General features: G+C 48.6%; 1 protein-coding gene across 2 annotated transcripts in view; it reads right to left on the reverse strand.

Moving 5' to 3' along the window:
• The window catches only part of LOC119390923 (calcium-activated chloride channel regulator 2), a 91,231-nt gene extending 73,679 nt beyond the window's left edge, over positions 1-17,552 (reverse strand). For both annotated transcript variants that reach the window (XM_049414981.1, XM_049414980.1), the window contains exon 1: positions 17,028-17,552. The gene's annotated coding sequence lies outside the window, so the exon portion shown is untranslated. The remainder of the gene's footprint in view (positions 1-17,027) is intronic.
• Between the last annotated feature and the right edge of the window lie 1,479 nt (positions 17,553-19,031).

A 19,031-nucleotide genomic window follows, 5' to 3' on the forward strand; every position in this document is an offset into this window, starting at 1 on the left:
GAACCAGTGGTCAAAAATATACTGCATTGAATATAGTGTGCTCTGTTTTTTTTTTGTTTTTTTAGGCAGTCGTGCATAAGTGGTCACTACACGACTTATCATTTTTCGCCTCATTTGTTGCATCGCGTTACGAGCAGGTGTTTTTGCATGAGCCACAAAAATTTCGACCAATCATAAACAGCTAACGACAAATGCGGACGGAAACAATGCGGGGTAGGGGAACGTTATAATCACCCACATTTTTTTTTCAAACATTCGCGCTTACAGCGTTAGCATAGGCACATTTACATAAAAGGGCCGGGAGGCCCTTCAAGCCACGTCGCTAATGGAAATACGTTGAGTATAAAGAATGTAATACGCCTCTAATAGCACAAATTCTTACATTTTAAGGGAAACTTTTGGTTGACAAGTTCACAACAATGTTAATGTAGTAGTAGTAGTAGTAGTAGTAGTAGTAGTAGCAGTAGTAGTAGTAGTAATAGTTATAATAATAATAATAATAATAATAATAATAATAATAATAATAATAATAATAATAATAATAATAATAATAACGTACTAGAAACATTATTTCGACTAAGGGCAAACAAGGCAAAATATGATATACGCAAATCTGAATATGCGCAAGAAAGTGCAGTATTAATTAATGAAAAGAAAAGGTGCACTCATTACTACCTACATCATAAACGTAATTATTAGCGAGCAGCTTTTATACATTGACGAAATTTCATTGAATAATGCAAATCTAATACTGGGAAGGCCGCCATGGAAATAATTGTATTCATGCAGAAATTTGTCTGGTTAATGTATGAAAAGTGTTGCGTGTAATACTATGACACGCATAACATGCATAGCCATAGTCATGTTCTTTCGTTCATGCATAGCATATGTATGATTGTCCGAGTGTATGCTACATAAAACTGGCTGTACCTCCTCTATAATGTTATTAAACATAGCTAAGCAAATTCTCATTGTATCTCAAAAATCACATCATACTGAGCGCGAATGAAGAAGTCATTTATCTCTGTCCGTATATATACACACTGTAACGAAATAAGGAAAGAGACGTAGACACAGCGCCCGTTCTCTGGACCGGCTGCTCTATTGTCCCGCTTCGTTCTCCTCTTCCTCGCGCTACCCGAGCATGCGCCCGAGCCCATTGCCGCTGTTCGTCATTACACTCGGCCATGCTGCGAAAGGTGCTCCTCTGAAAGCAAAACAGATTTCGGCAATTCAGACGTCTCTACGGACACAATTCTTAATATGCGACACATGCACGTCGAAGTTGTTCCCCCTCCTTTTCTCTGCGCGCGAGTCAGAATGCGAAGACCGCACTCGCCGAGTGTTCTCGCATAGTTGTTTGGTAATGATGAAGGGCCCTTCGAACTTCGCGCATAGTTTCTTCGAAGGGGACCCACACCTCATCGCCGATACGGTATAGGCACCGTGCATACGTTAGGAGCCGCCACAGTCGCGCGCGGCCTCCAGCGCCACAGCGGCCACGGCCGCAAACTTGACGGGATATGGGAGCAGACGACGCAAGCGGCAGCAAGCCTCTGCGCCGTGCTCTGCTGCTTCGCTCGACGCGTTTTCGTTTCCGTTCGCTTTCAAAAGACGTTAAATTGTTAGCAGCTGCCACAGACCCATGATGTTAGAGGGTATGCTTCTTTTCGCCAGACCTCGTGCAGGGGAACGCGGCAGCATAAAATGCATGAGCAAGGGAAGACGACACGGAGGCTACGGGCTCGTTGAGCGAAACTGCGCGCCGCTTCGTTCACTAAACGATCACAGCTTGTCACCCTCAGGCTAATGTGGCAGCAGACTTGGCGGCTGCTTGAAAGAGGCGACAATACCGGCGATTGCATTGCGTTCACAGCACCGATTTCAACCAGTGCAGCCGAGCGGTCCTCACAGCGGCTGTTAGCTAGCCATGGCACTGCAAAGCGTGTCGATTATTATTACATTTGGGTTCAGAGAGCTACGTGCTATAGATGGTTTCTTAAGGAGCTAATCTAAATAAGGGCAGAGATCTCGATTGAAGCGAGGCTGGCGAGGCATGTTCACGGCTTCGTGGAAGAGACGTTGCACGGCGGATCGTCAGTCACGGGGAATTGCGCACCACAGATGCGAATGAACGCGCCGGGAAGATCCGTGAAAATCGAGGTATGTCGCTTAAGTTTGCTCTTTCTTAGTTACAGGTCATGTAATGGTTTCTTATCACTTAAAGCAGGGACATCCGTGCGGCCAACTGGGAGTGCCGTGCCGGAGTCGCAGGAAAGCATAAAACCGCCGCGGCAGTTCCATTGTGCCTGAATGAAATTACTTGCGCATCGAAGACAAGCAAACCGCAATAATGGGGATTTCCTTTAATTAAAAACGTCTACCCGAAACACTCAACTGTGGCAATCACAAAAAAAAGAAAAAAGTGAGCGAATTTTTTTTTTCTTCTTCTCTCCTTTTGTCAGCTTCATTACAAATAATCTGGAGGAACTTCTGCCTCTACAGTTAGGGCAAAGAGCATCAACGTCGAGCACGTGCTGAGGTTTTTCGGCAGCACTGAGTGCACTTTGTCTGACGTGCTCCGGGCAGAGGCCAGCGACGCGGCATCGCAGTCCCACCTCATGCTCCTTCCTGCCTCTACTCAAGCGCTGAGCTTGTTTGTTTTGAAACGGACTATTTGCTCATTTTTATGTAGGCTCTCAGGCAAGCAGCTGAGTTTATACAAGCAGTATGTCGAAGTGCCACATCAGGAAGTGGCCGAACTGTCACCACGCATGTTATTAAACAGAAATGCTTTGGCAAATGAGCGTTTCTGCATGATTACTGCGACAAAGGTGTGAAGTAATACCTTTTGACACTTCGTCTTGGCAATGAGTCTGCTCTGCGATGTACATTTAGTGCACTTATTTAGGCCGGCACATTTTTTTTTCTTTTTTGTATCTCTAAGGCGCACAGGGTAATTGACATGCTAGGCAAACGTGCAGATTGCGTATGGTGTCTGATAGGAAACCAGTAAAATCGCGTACCTGGAGAATTTCTGTAGGTGTTACTGCACCCAACAACGCAGCAATTATTCTTAGAGTTTGGCATAACCGACACAAAACGAACAGCCCGCGAGAAGGCCGCGCGCCGTCATCGCGGAACCGTTGAGCGAGCAGGGCGAGCGGGTGAGAGTATCCAGTCAAGTCTGCGCTTGTTGCCGCTAGGGGAGCATTCATTGCCGGCGGAGTTACGTCTGCACGGAGCCTATGGCGGTGCCCGACGGTGGCGGCGGTCGTAATGTCGCTTTTGCGCCTGTTGGGCATGCATTATCTTCTTTCACGCCTCGGTTCGTATTTTGCGGCAAAGTGTCCCTCGTGCGGCAGAACGTCCAGGTTATACAGGCGTGTATAAGGAGAGTGTAGCGCCAAGTTTTGGTAGTTGGCCGTGGACGATTTTGTATGGAGAGGTTCCGGCTGAACTCCGCAGCGCCGTGTTAACTGCGTATGCAGCCGCTTTCAGCTGCTTTTCCCAGTCGGCCTCACCGGGCTTGTTGTTCGTACAATACGGTGCCAGTCGAGCATGTAGGGTCTGGTTCGACCTCTCTGTCAGGCCGTTCGCTTGTGGATGGTAGGCTGCCGCGAAATGATGCTCAACCCCCGCTTGCCGAAGACAGGTATGGAGCTCACGGCTGCGGAAAGTGGTCGACCTGTCGGAGATGACTTTCTTAGAGAGGCCGTGTCTCCATTCGAAGTGGTCCCGCGGAAAGTTTATGACGCAGCTGGCGGCAAGGGAAGGCACGGCAGCGACCTCTATATACCTTGACAAATAGTCCACAGCGACTATAATATATCTGTTGCCTGCTGTCGATGTTGGAAAAGGCCCGATGTGGTGTATCCTAACAGTGTGAAAAATTGCCTCCGGAGGCGTAATAAGTGTAAGTAATCCAGGTTGGCAGCTCGGACGCCGTTTGTGTTGTTGGCACACGTTACAGCTTGCGACGTACGAACGCACATTCCTGTCCATTCTCGGCCACCAAAAGCGCTCTCGTGCTTTGCGCAATGTTGCTCAGTAGCCGATGTGGCCTCCTTCGGGTGTGTCGTGGATGGCACGCAGAATACTCGAACGTAAGGAGGTAGGAATGACCAAAAGGTGGCGTTCGTGTTGCTTCTCGGCCCAGAGACGACAATACAGCGTGCCTTCGCGTAAAGCAAACTTGGCGTTGCATCCCGTGTCTTATATAGAATTCATAATGGTGTCTAAATCTTTGTCGACGCATTGGGCTTTCGAAACTTCTTGCTGGCAGAACATGATCCTGTCGTCGCGGTTTTGCAGGAAGCGTTTCTCTGTTCGGTTTCGCGATAGGGCATCCTGGTTTTGTGCTCCTGCGTGGTGACGGATGTTGTAACCACTCAACCACAATGTTGCGACTCCGAAATGACCCAGTTCTTGGACGTGTTGACGCAACACCTCACCCACATGGCAAGCAGTTCCATTTCCGTCATTGGATGCGCCGCACTTGGGCCGACCGTCGACTCTGTCGCCACGAAATACTCTTGGCCAGAGTCTACCAAAAAATCCTTCGTGGAAGGGCGCCTCCTAGGAGCTGCATAAGCCTGGCATCGTCTTCAGAGAAGCAAGTATGCCTCATGGACTACTTGGTGTGCGGCCCTCACGTGCACATTTGCACCGCTTCCGGGAGCCTATGACACTCGCTTCATGGAGATGCGGTCGCGCCGGCAAGCCCGAATTGCAAACATTGCCGCATCTCCAACAAATTACGCCCCCAGCAAGTTTGCTATATTGCCTGGCCCTCTCCGGCAGCCTTTCTGGCAGTATGTAGTCGATTGCATATACGATTCGACGCACGCGGCCACAGTGTCTGTGCAGACAGTCCATCATGACATCGATGCTTTTATCCGACAGGCAGCAGAGTTGCTGGAAACTGCAAGACGCCGCGCTCCTGCAGTCTCCCCATAGGAACCCGCTACCACGCGGCACGGACGCTTTTCCTGCGGGCGCTTTGGGCGTGGATAAAAGGACTGCCCACCAGCGCCGCGTCAAGCCATCCATTTCCAAGCGCGGCCACTTCCAACATTTCGGGTCCCCGTCGACGGCATCGGTGAGTTGACAGCACTCGTGGATACTGGAGCCAAGCGAACGGCGCTACTTCGCCGTCACGCCCCAGTTACCCTCCAGCCATGAACCGAGCCGCCCTTATGCGGCCTCGGCGGCAGCATACTCCCTGTGGGTGCGGTGGACCTGCAGCTAGACACCTAAGCCGGGAGCAAGTTACTTGCCGCCGTTCCCGTCTTCGAGGACCTACCCGCTGACATGGTTCTTAGAGCGATTTTTCGCTCTAAGATGTCAGGTCAAGTGCAGCTCACCATAGATGGCGACGGTGTCAACATCCGTGGCTTGACCCCGAGTACTTCTCCGGATAAAAGTTCCAAAGGTGAGCCAGCAACGCTGCATTCAATATCAGCCGTGCTCGAAAGGCACAAATAACTTTTTGCCGATAGTACTGCGCAGCTTCCTGGCACTAGGTTATTGGAACCTCGTATACCGACTGACAACATCCGCCGGTGTCTGTGCCTTACGGTGAACGCAGAAAAAGAGCTGGCTGTGAATGCCGAACAAATAGACGAAATTCTAGCCGCTAATGTATACAGGTCGTATTCTAGTCCGTTGGCTGCGCCTGTCGTTTTACTCCGCAAAAAGAACGGTAGCCTACGATTCCGTGTGGACAACAGGATAAGCACCCCATATCCGACTTATACCCGCTGCCACGTATTAACGCGATAGCGTTAGAGAGCTCGTTTCGCAGAAATTCCGGTGTCAGCGTCGGTGACGGCGTTGTTGGTTGTGAGCGAAAAATCGTCCGTGACCGAAACATCGGGAAAGATGAGAATAAAATAAACAATAAAATTATTCGGTCCCATTGAGGATCGAACCGGGCCGTTTGCGTTGCGAGCAGATGTCCTACCTCAAAGCCACGATGTTACTTGCAACTTCTTCGGGAAAAAAAAGACTACATAAATGTAATGTAGTGGAAGGAGCCTCCTTAATGCATTTAATGTTGCATGGCAGAAGCGCACAATCGTTCAAGGCGACGCTTAACTGCATGAACTGTTTCAGTGCAATTTTCGTGTGTGAAAAACTTTGAAGTACGCAGGCACGTGAAGGCCAACTTAACATCTTTCGCACTCCCATCGGACTTCTTGCCATGTGCCTTGTAAAGTAAGCACAGCCTTGAGGGATACTTCCTTATTTTGTTCGGCTGGTGCCACGACGAAACTGAGCCCATTCGGCGATTTTAGGCGCATTGGCGAGGCCATCAAACTACGTTTTTTGCGCGATGCCATGCTTCGAAAAAGCCGGTATAGTGCACCCACCGCCGCTAAAAACACAACTTACAAACAGCTCCAAAAATGAGCATCTATGTCCATCTAGCGCAAAACATACCAAAGAAACAGGAAACATTAGATAATGTGCTGCCATCTGTGAGACGTTGTGAAAACATGTCTCGACTACAGCAGAGCCTGTATGGCTCCGCCGTTCTAGCACAGGGAAGTGGCCACACTGCACAGTCTTGCTCATCGATGAGTGCCGGCGGGACATTCATGTGAAGTAGTCACTCTCATGTCAGGGTTGTCATGGCGACGCTGACGCTTGGCCTCCGCTTCTCGAGCTCTAAGTTCTGCGTCATTTTGGCGTCGTTGACGCCTGTGATCGGCTTTCCGCGCTCGTAGTTGGGGATCCATATCACGGCGACGACGCTTCATTTCAGCTTCCCTGACTCTCAGCAAGGCATCTTCATGGTGTTGTTGGCGTTTGACCTCCGCTTTCCTGGCCTCACCACGTCGCGCGCGCGCGCGCGCGCGCGCGCGCGCGTGTGTGTGTGTGTGTGTGTGTGTGTGTGTGTGTGTGTGTGTGTGTGTGTGTGTGTGTGTGTGTGTGTGTGTGTGTGTGTGTGTGTGTGTGTGCGCGCGCGTGCGTGTGTGTGTGCGTGCGTGTGTGTGTGTGTGCGTGTGCGTGCGTGTGTGTGTGTGTGTGTGTGTGTGTGTGTGTGTTTGTGCGTGCGTGCGTGCGTGCGTGCGTGCCTGCCTGCCTGCCTGCCTGCCTGCCGGAGGATGCCTTTGACATCCTCATGATCTGATGTCATCATTATCTCATGTACGCTGCTGGACAATTCGTTCGCATAAAAAAAACATTTCATGCTGCAAGTTCGTCCAAGATAATTTCGTAAGTTAATCTCCTCCTGATTTATATAAACCCAAATGCGTCTAGCGCCTTCTCTTTCTCCTTAGCTGCACTGTTATTAACTTTGCTCAATCGGTTGTCTACATGATGACGTCAAAATACCGGAAGCTGCCAAACCAGGCGGCGTGAATAGCAGGCATCCTGGTGAGGCTTGTCGGTGAGCACTCGCCTGCTTGGGGATCACGGAGAGCAGTGACGGGCAGCAGCGTATATTCGCCCGGTTGGCCACAGGGACGCGGCTGAACGGTCCGCGGCCATCGCGCTTCCTCGCTGGTCACAATGCGGACGGGTGCATTCGCACGGAGGGAGGCCGGTGCGTCCCCGTGCTGAGCTGGTGGCCAATGGGGAGGCAACGCGATGGTGACGTCACGAAAGTGCACCAGGCCTTGAGTGGCACGATGAAGAAAACTCGAGGAACGCGACAGGACCGACTGCAAACGGATGCGCACTCATGAAGAGCACCTGCGGGCGTACAAAACTTTGCGTCTTTTAAGACTACGGCTTTACACAGTTATAGAAATAGCAGATTGTAGTGAAGTACGAGCACTAATACAAACCTAGGACACACGAAGTAGAGGTATTATGTGCCGCAGCACATCTTCATACAAACGGTACCTAAGGTTTCAGCAGCACTGAAAACTGAGATTCCTTTAAGCTTCAAGCTTAATGAACCATGAAATAGCACGAGAAACATGAGCATACAAAAAATGCACAACGACGCATGCGCTGCACTCGCCACAACGCGTAATTTCTTAAGCAACAGCTGCGATATATATATTCTCACATGGTCATGATTTGAGGAAGCCGGTGCTCTGGCTATTAAAGGCGAAATTCTTTATTTGGACGAACTGTGTCCAGGAAATGAAAAGTCAAAGTACAAGCAATACGCGTTGTACACTGATAGCGGCGATCACAGTCGTTGGCCGTCGGTAATATGCCAAGCGGTAAAGCGCGTCGACATTTCTACATGTGCCATAGAAGATTTCAGCGTCATCATTGGAATAACGTTATCATATAATGTCGTTATCACCAGTATAAACTCTAATGTTCACGTTGTGCGCGTACTCCCTTGATCACGCCAGCTCCGCAGTTGCTCGGTCGTGACTCGTAGGCTTGAACAAGAACTCCAGCAATGCTCGAAGTTTTCAGTAGACGTTCAGAAGCGTCAGCATTACGAGTATCGATAGCCAGGAGATTCAAACGTTCATTTGGTCGTACTTGTAGTACGCCATCTGGAGCTGTCTCTTCAAAGGCTGTCTTCAATGCTAGTGAATTGAAGCGTGTGATAAGTTGCTCAGGGTATCTTGGCTTGGATATGATGGTCAAGTTTGGCTTAGGTGTGTTTTCTGCAGGCACAGAGTTAGGTAGCATAAGCGACCTCTTCGATCCACGGCAGCGTTTTACGGGCGATACATCAATGTGTTTTTCCGAGCCGTTGGAAGAAAGCGCGGTGCATCCATGTATGTAACAGTTGCAGAGGATTCTGTCACGTCAGAAAAGTCATCGTCCTGACCTACAGGCAGACTGACGTCTAGGCTGGAAATGATCTCCATGAGAGGACCTTGGCCAGGTGGTAGCGAAAGATTCGCAGAAGATGGAGTATGATTCTGACCTGTAGCCGTTGGAAGCTGCAATCCAGCGCCAGAAACAGTCCCTATGCTGATTACCGCCGCTTGCATCTGCTGTGTGTGGCGTGGTACCGGGGCTGAAGCTCAGGAGGTCCTGTGTGCGGTCCTGGGATCCGCACCCTAAGCTGGGATCATGTCCGAAGCTCAGAAGATCAGTGTGCGAGAGGATGCGCAATGAGGCACATAAAATAGGGAAAACTTCACGAAGACGAGCGAAGCAGCACAGCCACTCCGCCACAACAGTACACAGTGGCACACAGCATCGTTTCATAGCGGTCAAAGAACTGATCTAATAACTTAAAACACCAACGCGCTTGCAGTGCCGTCTCCACGCAAGCCGCTGCACTCCGCCAGACACTTTAGAACCAATATAACTCCCCGCGAAGAAACGTCGGCGAGGAGTGGGCCAAAATGTGTCACCAGCCTGGAAGTGGAGGCGCTGGCATCGAGGCAGCCTAAGACTACGGGAAGCTGGCGCTAAACGGCCGCGCGTATTGCGAAGCTCACGAATTCGTGTTTGCATCCGAGTTTAATTGCATTCTCGAAGGCTTTCAGTGGTACAGGGGGGATGGAAAGGAACGCTAACATAACGGCACGCTGTTTTCATCACGCTCTGACCGTGGTGGCAATAAATAGATGCTAGATGGTACTTGATTGTATCATGGTTGACTGTCTTTTTGTCAATCATCGAAACTAGAACCACTTAAAAGTAAATGCGAAACACCAAAGAATGTAGATGCCGCATGTTCGCGTTTCTTTCCACGCCCACTGTACGTATTCCGCAGGTAGTCTGTCAGGCCGTGCTGCCGGTTCGATATTTGCATTCCAGTTTCATAGTATTCGCGTTTTATTTTCTATATCAAGCTATTGCAACCACGTCATTTGCATGCCTCAGTACGTCATACTGCGGAGTATCACTCTGCAAATCGAACGGAAATATAATGATAATAATATTTATTGGGGTTTAACGCCCCGAAACCACGATATCATTATGGGAGATGCCGTAGTGGAAGGCTCCGGAAATTTCGACCACCTGGGGTTCTTTATTGTGCACCTAAATCTAAGCACACGGGTCTCAAGCATTTCCGGCGCCATTGAAAATGCAGCCGCCGCGGCCGGGATTCGATCCCTCGACCTGCGGGTCAGCAGTCGAGCGCCATAACCACTAGAACACTGTGGCGGGTAATCGAACGGAAAGAAATCACGACTGCCTTTTTTTTATTTCCCTTTATTGACAAAAAAAAAGCTTACAGGATCCCTTATGCATTCACCTAAGACGACTGAAAGGCGAAAGCCATCTTCTTTTTCTTCCCAGTCAATGTATTGAACATCTCTTGCTTCCCTTCGAGATATTTCTGCACCTAACGTGGTTTTCTTACTGCCTCAAGGATCGGAGGCACTGCAAGTTTTCTGCACCTCAGCCTGTTATGCCTGCGTGACCGGCCCATTTGGACCAAACGAAGATGTAATATGACGACGTCACAATGATGTCACAAAACTTAATAATCTGTAACGTCATATGATGGCGTCATCATTTATTGGTGATTTCTTGCATCACTGGTGTTGACGCCGCCGACGCGAGACACCGCTGCACGCCGCCGACAGTAAATTTTCGCGTTTGATGAAGCATCTAAGGCTTTCGCCTTAATACACTGTTCGGCTGTCGTTCCATGAAATTCCAGCTGCCGCAGGTGTTCGGGAGAGGTGGCTTGCAGGAATTTGGCGGAATAATCGGTCTCCTGATACATCTTCCTACTACACTATAGTATGTAGCAGTCATTACGACCGGAAGATTTCATGAATGTATGAAGCGGTGGCTCAAGAAGGATGCAGTAGCGTCCGTCTTTACAGACTACCCTTCACGTTTGCAGCCCAAGCTAAAAACTGAACCAAGCATGGCAAGTATCGTTCAACGTGACCGTGCTGCGTACGAAAAGTCAACGATTCAATGTACCAGTAGCAATGCTGCCTCGCGATCGTCGTCATGTACAACCGTGACATTAGGTCCCGAAGCTACCGAATCGGAGCCCATGGACACCACATGCGCTACCGGTGAAACAGCCGACAATCACCATGCACAGTGTCACAATGAATGCGTGCACAAGGCTGAGCAGGCTGCCCCATGCGACAAAAGCGTCCAGGTCGACAGCCATTCGGCCTCTACTTTGCTCACTACAGAAAAGGGCAAACGTAAGAGAAAAGATACAGAGCTGAGGAGCCAGATATTCAGGCTACAGCAATTTGTCGACAAGAGCAAAGACGAGCTCAAGCAACTGACAACAGGCAGCATTTTTCACGCCTTTTACATTGGCTCAAGTTGACAGTCGGCACTACGACTTTAGACTTGAACAACAGCGCCTGTTCACACACATCAGCCAGTGTCGCAGGAAGCGCGCCGCCTATGCAGCTGTTTTTGTTTGTTTTCCGTACCACCACGATTTATTTGCTTTAAGCCCTGAAATGGTGAAAACACCTGGCATAGTTCCTCATTTTCTAGCACCAGCTGTTGCTTTCTCTCAGTGGCAACAAACGTAATTCTCAAAAGCTTTACGAAGGGAACGGGTGATCACGTAGGTCCCTGGAAGCAGTCTAGTGACATTTCGTGCTATTTAGCGCATGAACTCCGGGCTTGCGCATAATGTACTACACCAGTAGACGGTAGTACGCACCAGGGAACTTTAAGTGCCCTAGCTTTCAGTATTCGCTCATGGCAAATGCTGCTTTCAAAAATTGACCTTGAGGCAGTCAAGTCAAAAACCGACTCTTAGTCAAGCGAAAAGAACGGTGCCAAAACAACCTTCCGCGCGTCACTGGTATGCGCTCTCTGGTATCGGCCTAGCAGACGACGCGCTAGTGCCTCGATGAGATAGCCGCGAACGACACATGCCCTTGAAATGGGCTGGTTGCCCAGAACGACAAGTGCTTCATGGTTTCCGTTAAGAACTTTTCATTATACTTTAAACAATGCGAATACAACCGAAAAGCGAACCATGTAGCAGCTTGGAAGGCCGCCAAGCCATTCGTTTCCGCGAGCGACGATGCGACGGCGTGTCTTCGCCGGCGGCGGCGCCAGGCGGCTAAAAGCCGCAGGAGGAGGAGGAGGAGGAGAGCTTGAGGAAAGGAAAAGGCGAGCACGGCTCAGCGCCGCACTAACGCCGATGGCCAGTTCCCATTGCGCTCCTCTCCTTCGCGCAGGCACAGAAACATAGAGGAGGCGCCGCATCAGCACGCAATGCATGGCAGAATTCATGGCCATAGTAGAGGCAGTTACCATGCGCAGACCAAATACCCGTTCTTTAGTGATACACCCAGAGAGCCAAGCAGCCTGTCAAGCCCTCGTGACAGGTGAAATTCCAGAAGCGCATTACAGCATACTAGGGAAGCACTTAGATGCCCACTCTTCGCTACGTGTTCGAACACAGTGGATACCTAGTCGGGGATCAGAGGGAATGAAATGGCACGCGCCATGTCCCGTGTAGTTCCCCCGGGCCATCCCCTGTGGTGACCGGACTTACTAAAGCGAACCGAATTACTTGCTCTGGCGCGTTCCTACAGGCGCGCAAGATTAGACGAGATGCGCAACAGCCGCAGGGTTTATGCCGATCCACCTCCCTCCATGACGAGACGCGAGGCAGCCCTGGTGAGGCGTGCCCAAACTCACTCTATACTCACTCCCCACACTCAGCGCTACACACAAGGCAAGGACGGGTCTGCAGCCTCCGTGGCGTGTGGTGTAGTGATGTAGAACTATCGGTAAATTGACTATCGATAGCATCGCTGGTTCTATTTTTTTTTACTATCGGTAGTGTAAACACACTATCGACAGTACTACTATCCACAAATTATCGATAGTGCAATCGGAAGTACCATCGGCAATATTACTAGCGATATTACTGCCACGCGTGTTTATTGCTTTGTTTTGATGTATACGGGTTTCACCCACAAAAACTGTTAGCCCCGTTTGACGCAGACCGCGCCGTAATGTTTGAGAAGCTTCACGATTGTTTGAGATCATTCTGTTCATATTACGCGCCGGTCGCGAATAGTCAAGTTTATTGGAGAGCTTACGCGAGCACAAGCGATAGCGCTGGAAGGTTCCATGACTGATGTATAAAAGACGGCGTGTTCCGCCGATTCTCTGATTACTCGACAGCCGACGACTGTTCTCGACGATATCAGTGCCCAGCGTGTATCGCTTGTATTTTAGTTTGATTTTCTGGGCACAAGTCTTGCTGCATCATTTTTCAACACCGCAACCATAAGACAATACTATTGATAGTCATTCTAAAAAGACAGGGCGTGCAAACATGGACAAGAAAGAAGTCAGGACACCAGAAACGCCGACTAACAACTGAAGAGACGCACAACGGCGGAAAAGAAAGAAGGCATGAAAACTTATCTGCGCATGCCCATGCAATAGGCGAACCTATCGATCCGGCACGCGTGGGGGTCTACGTGGAAGATACGCATTTAAGGCATTTGATTTCATCTTTATGCAAGTTAATCGACGTTTCAGAAGAACCACGTGTGCTGGCCCTATTCTCCTAGATCTTTGAAACTGCTGTTAAATTTTTCGTCAAAGCACTCGAAGGTTGTAAAAAACGGCATCGTCATGTCTTGCCTTAAGTCAGCCCTCACCAAGTAGTGTGAGCGCAAAATGAGTAATAGTTTAACGCACAGGTTACGCGTCTTTTAGATGTAGGGTATCCTCGTGATGCAGCGGCCACGGTCGCTGAACGTTTAAAGAAGTCTATTATGTTAATTCCGAGCATGGTTGCAGAAAGCGATAGAAAGAAACGTGTGGTAGGTATAACGTACATTCATTGCGTATCTCACGGGCTAAATAGATACCGCATTAATGTTATTTTCACAACTGCCAATAAGCTAGGTAAGATTTGTGCCGCTGGGCAGAGGAAAAATGAGCGAGTAAAAGACAAGAAGCGGACCTTTATTTGTTTCGTACAACACACCAACAAATTCACTGATTGCCTACAAGTGTGGTGTATAAGGTTCCTTTCAGCTGCTGCCGCTTCTACGTAGGACAGATGGGCCGATGCATTACCCAGAGATTGTTGGAACATTAGAGATCGCTAACCGGAGGCTCACCTTCTACTCTATCTTTACGTTGTCGAGATTGTAAGTGCACGCCTAAATTCGATGAATGGGCAGTGTTGTACCGGCACAGAAATGAAGAAACGCGCCTGATGACTGAAGCATAGCATATCGAGGATAGTGGCAGCGCATGCGTGAGCCAACCGTCGATTAACTTGCATAAAGATGAAATCAAATGCCTTAACAGTTATCTTTCACGTGGATCCCCACGTGTGCCGGATTGATAGGTTCGCCTATTGTACCTTCTTTCTTTTCCGTGATTGTGCAGCTCTTCAGTTGTCAGTCGGCGTTTGTGGTGTTCTGATATTTTTCTTGCCCGTGTTTGCACGCCCTGTCTTTTTAGAATGAATGCTTACCAACTAGCTCAGCTCTCTGTTGCTGGCCGGTCATATAGCCAAAATATTTGCGATAGCCTACTACCAGCTACGCTTAATTTATAAAAATTTTTTGGCGAGAGAAATAAATTATTTCCTCAGTGAAAATTGTGGAATATATCCATCAATAATTTCATATCCAAGAGCAACCAGTTACACATTACAATTAACAAACTTAGTTCTTGATATATTTTTTATTTCGAAATCATAAAATCCAATACAAATCTGAAGCCGTGCGGTGCCACCACATGTAACGGCTTCCTTTCCTCTACTTCTGAACATTTTGACTTTATGATCATGTGTCAGCAAAGCACCCTGGTGACGAACACAAGCATCTCAACTTTCTTGTCCTTCAGCCTGCTCCTCCGACCCCACTGTGTACCACGCGCGCGGAGAACCAAATTTACGCTGCAACGAGTTCACGCTGTTCAGTTTACACTATCGATAGTACTATCGAGTTTACTATCGATAGCACTATGGATAGTATTTTTTACCATCGACAGTTTGATAGTGACTCTGCTATCGATAGTATTGATAGTATCATCGATAGTTCTGCATCACTTCTTTAGATGCTTCCCAGATAACGCCCACGTTCTGTGGGTGGGATTGTCCGTGTGGCCGTGCAGCCATGGGCGAGAGCCTCAGACACATACCTACCGATCTAGGATCTAAGACACTGGAGGAAGTGGCTGGCGGACTCCTCCCCAGACATGAAGGCACTACTCGAACATTTGAAACTTCTAAGCCTGTCTGATGACTTTAGTCGGATAAAACTTAAGAAGTCAGGAGAGGCCCCGCCCAGACGACCGAAGCGCGGCAGCCGATTGCCTCCGCGACTAAAGAAATAGTGCCGCTCATGCACGCGCCGATGTTCTCCGAAGGCGGAGCCACCGGCCGTCTCGCTCATGACGTCAGTCCCTAGTGCACGCCCATTGGCGCAGGCTTGTGTTCACCCGCCTTTGAGGAGGAAATGCCGCTGACTTCTAAAGTTGTATCCGACTATAGGTCTTGCATTTTTTTAAGTGGACCCGGACTGGGGTTCGCTAATTTTTAATAAAATTGTTCTTTCTGTTCTCTCTATAGGCGTCAATATGGAGTGTCAACCTGCCCAAGCTAGTGATGCAGAACTATCGGTAAAATGACTGTCGACAACATCAATTGTTTTTTAAGCTATCGACAGTGTAAACAGACTATCAATAGTACTACTATCGGCAAACTATCGATAGTGCAATCGGTAGAACTCTCGTTAATATTAGTAGTGATATTACTCCCACGCGTGTTTATTGGTTTGTTTTGACGCATTCGGGTTTCACCCACAAAGACACCGTTTGACGCAGACCGCGCCGTAATGTTTGAGAAGCTTCACGATTTTTTTAGATCATTCTGTTCAGTTTATGCACCGGACGCGAATAGCCAAGTTTATTGGAGAGCTTACGCGAGCACCAGCGATAGCGCTGGAATAGTTTATGACTGATGTATAAAAGACGACGCGTTCCACCGATGATCAGATTACTCGACGGCCGAGTACTGTTCTCGCCGCTATCAGTGCGCAGCGTGTATCGCTTGCATTTTGTGTTTTGACTTTCTGGGCATACGTTCGCCCAGATAAAGAGCTCCGTATTTCCCAGTCTTCCTACAGCATTTTTCACCGTCACAACCACGTGACAATACTATCAATAGTGGCGTGAATAATGATTCTGTTGGTGGCCGGCCATATTGCCAAAATATCTGCGATTGCCTATTATCAGTTTCGCTTATTTTATGAGCAATTTTGGCGAGAGAAATAAATTATTTCCACAGTGGAAATGGCGGAATATGTCCATCAAATTCATCTCCAAAAGCAACCAGTTACACCTTACAATGAACAAGCTTAGTTCTTCATAGTACTTTTATTGGAAATACTTATAATGTAGCATAAATTTGAAGCCGCACAGTTCGACCACATGTAACAGCTTCCTTTCCGCTACAGCTGAACAGTTTGACTTTATGATCATGTGTCAGCAAAGCACTCTGGTGAAGAACACAAACACGTCAACTTTCTTGCCTTTCAACTTGCTGTTCCTGCTCCACTATGTACCACACGCGCGATGAGCCAAGTTTATTATGCAATGAGTTCACGCTGTTGATTTTATAATAATAATAATACTTTATTAACATTCTTTATTATTATTCATCATAATATTTTATTAAACTATCGATAGTACTATCGATAGTATTTTTATCATCGATAGTTCGATAGTGACTCAGCTATCCATAGTATCATCGATAGTTCTGCGTCACTAGTCGAAGCTCACGTTCTTTTATGAATTCGTGGCGCGCCGGCTTTTCGCTCAAGATGAAAGTCAGTATAACGTGACGTTTCTGCTAAAGTCACGTGAAGCCGAGCTGTTGAGCTGCAAAATGGTTAACCAAATCGAATTGCTTATCCCATTTGGTTAACCTCGCTCATTTCCTGTTTGACTCCTGCTCGCATGTAGTTGCGGAAATAAAGCATTGGCGCTGCATCCGGTATGGCTCCTAACATCCATCCCTTTTGCTGCGCCCCTTTTGTCACGCCTGTATAAGCAGCGCGTCCATTCATGACACTCTTGCGTGGCCGTGATGCGTGCCGTACTTAGTGTGAGTAAATCAGCAAGCTGGCCCATATTTGCATAAAATAGCGTCGTCCCACCTTGAGCTGCTCCACGAGCTCGAGCTCCACAGGAAGCGCTTCGTGAACGGCGACGACAAGGTCGACGTAGCCCCCGTCGTCTTGCAACCGGATGGCGGCACCGCCGCTCGAGGACCAACGCAGAAGCAGCAACAGCACCATGAACGGTGACCCGAAGAAGAGGTTGTGGTCACACGCTCTACGGTCGTCTCGACGGAGGGCGGTTCGCAACCCGGGGCATTGCACGGGAAGCTTCATTTTCCTTACTTCAATGAAGCTATAGAAGGGGCATCGTCGTTGCGCCAAACCTGTAACGCGGCCGCCGATGAAGCACCGTACTTGCTCGTCAGTGCACATACGCTATCACGCTACAATCACGCTTGTGCATTAACGTCTTTACTCGACCACACCCCGCGGAGACAAGCGATCACGGACAAACGGTGCGTGCTCGTCTCCGGGACGACAGGTCACAGCTGCTGATATGGCGCCGGTAAACACGGCGCTTCCTCTCACTGATGACTCAAGAGCGTCGCCGTCCGCGCAGAATAGCATATTAAACTGCGTGTGTTATGACGCGGTGGTTATGATGTCTTCGATAATTGTCATGATGTTGGAGGCTGGAGCTGGTTAACTAGCGTCGCATTCATTGTGTCGTAGCTGGTGTAGCGCAGTGCGGCCATTTTTCTAATTCCTCATCATTCGAGCTGTATGTACACCCTTGCAATCTTAACAGTATCGCGCGAGCGCTGAGCGCACAAAGCACACTGAACTGCGAGCGCCGTCCGGTGCGCTGTTTACTTCAATACGTCATTTAAGTAATCTTTAAGTGCCGTACAACGGAGCACATCGGAGAACTGGTCAAGAGTATGCGCACCCAAGTGCAAGCGTCCTCGGCTGTGCGAGGCGGATTCACTTTCCGCAGCGTCATCCACTGTTCGTTTTTTTTTTTGTTTTTTTATGAACGCCTTTCACAGATAATTGCCATGAGCCGCCTCGAGGTGCCGACAGGCGCCCATAGCTACATAAGAGCTCATTAAAACTTTTTGTTGTTTGCCTTTTTTGTTCAATTTATTCAGTTATGGTTTTTTCCACGAAGAACATGGACATAGTATCGCATCTCAGTTGATCTTTAAAATATATGATTTCGCTTTTTCTATGGCGTTCTGATGCCTGAGGCCACGAAGAATTATTGATCAGGACATTTCTGTCGTGACAAATGCTACTTTATCCTGCTATTTACTGAAAAAAAAAAAGCCGAGAATGCTTCCCTCTGTAATCTTGTGTGGCCACCTAATACGACGAAAAACCTCCGGCAGATGCGACAACCTCTGAAAGACGGCGAGGCAGGGAGCCGTGGAGTGCTTGAACAATGTAAGGGTCAATTTCCAGGCTCTTCCATTGTTCTTCAGTGGCAGCCCATTATTCGTCACAACTTGCCCAGTGGAGCTGCGTCTTTGATAGATTGAATTTCATGATACCCCAAATGTTCTCAATAATATTAATATCTGCTGCTAATGGTGGCCAATCTAGTCTCATAACGCCGAGTTGTTCCAGGTGTGCTCGCCCGGCGCGCGATGTGTGGACGGGCGACAAGTCATGTCGAAGCCAGTAGCAGCGGGCTGGAAAAGGACCATCTATCACAGTGGGAACTCGAATGATTATTTCTCTATATGCTTCACTGCACGTTCGTCCTTCAATCCTTCGCAAAGATCCAAGGCTTGGTTACCATGCCCCAAACATTCACGCTTTTGCGTCCACTGGCCCTCACTTGCTGAACGTAGAGGTGGGGTCGTACCTGGAAATTTTCAATGCGATTACTTCGATAAAGCATGGTGGTATTTCTCGAAGCATATGTGTGTGCATCTTATTTAAAAGGCAGACCACTTAAAGCAAAGTGAGAAGGATGAAAAAACGTCGGTAATTATATCTGATAAAAACTTATAAATGAAATACGCAGCTCATGAGGTCTTGTCGGTAGACCTTCTACTTTTGGCTCCACTTAGTACAAAACGTGGTCTCGACCGC

The sequence above is a fragment of the Rhipicephalus sanguineus genome, chromosome 4 (assembly GCF_013339695.2).
Source record: "Rhipicephalus sanguineus isolate Rsan-2018 chromosome 4, BIME_Rsan_1.4, whole genome shotgun sequence".
In the NCBI taxonomy this organism is placed as follows: Eukaryota; Metazoa; Arthropoda; class Arachnida; order Ixodida; family Ixodidae; genus Rhipicephalus; species Rhipicephalus sanguineus.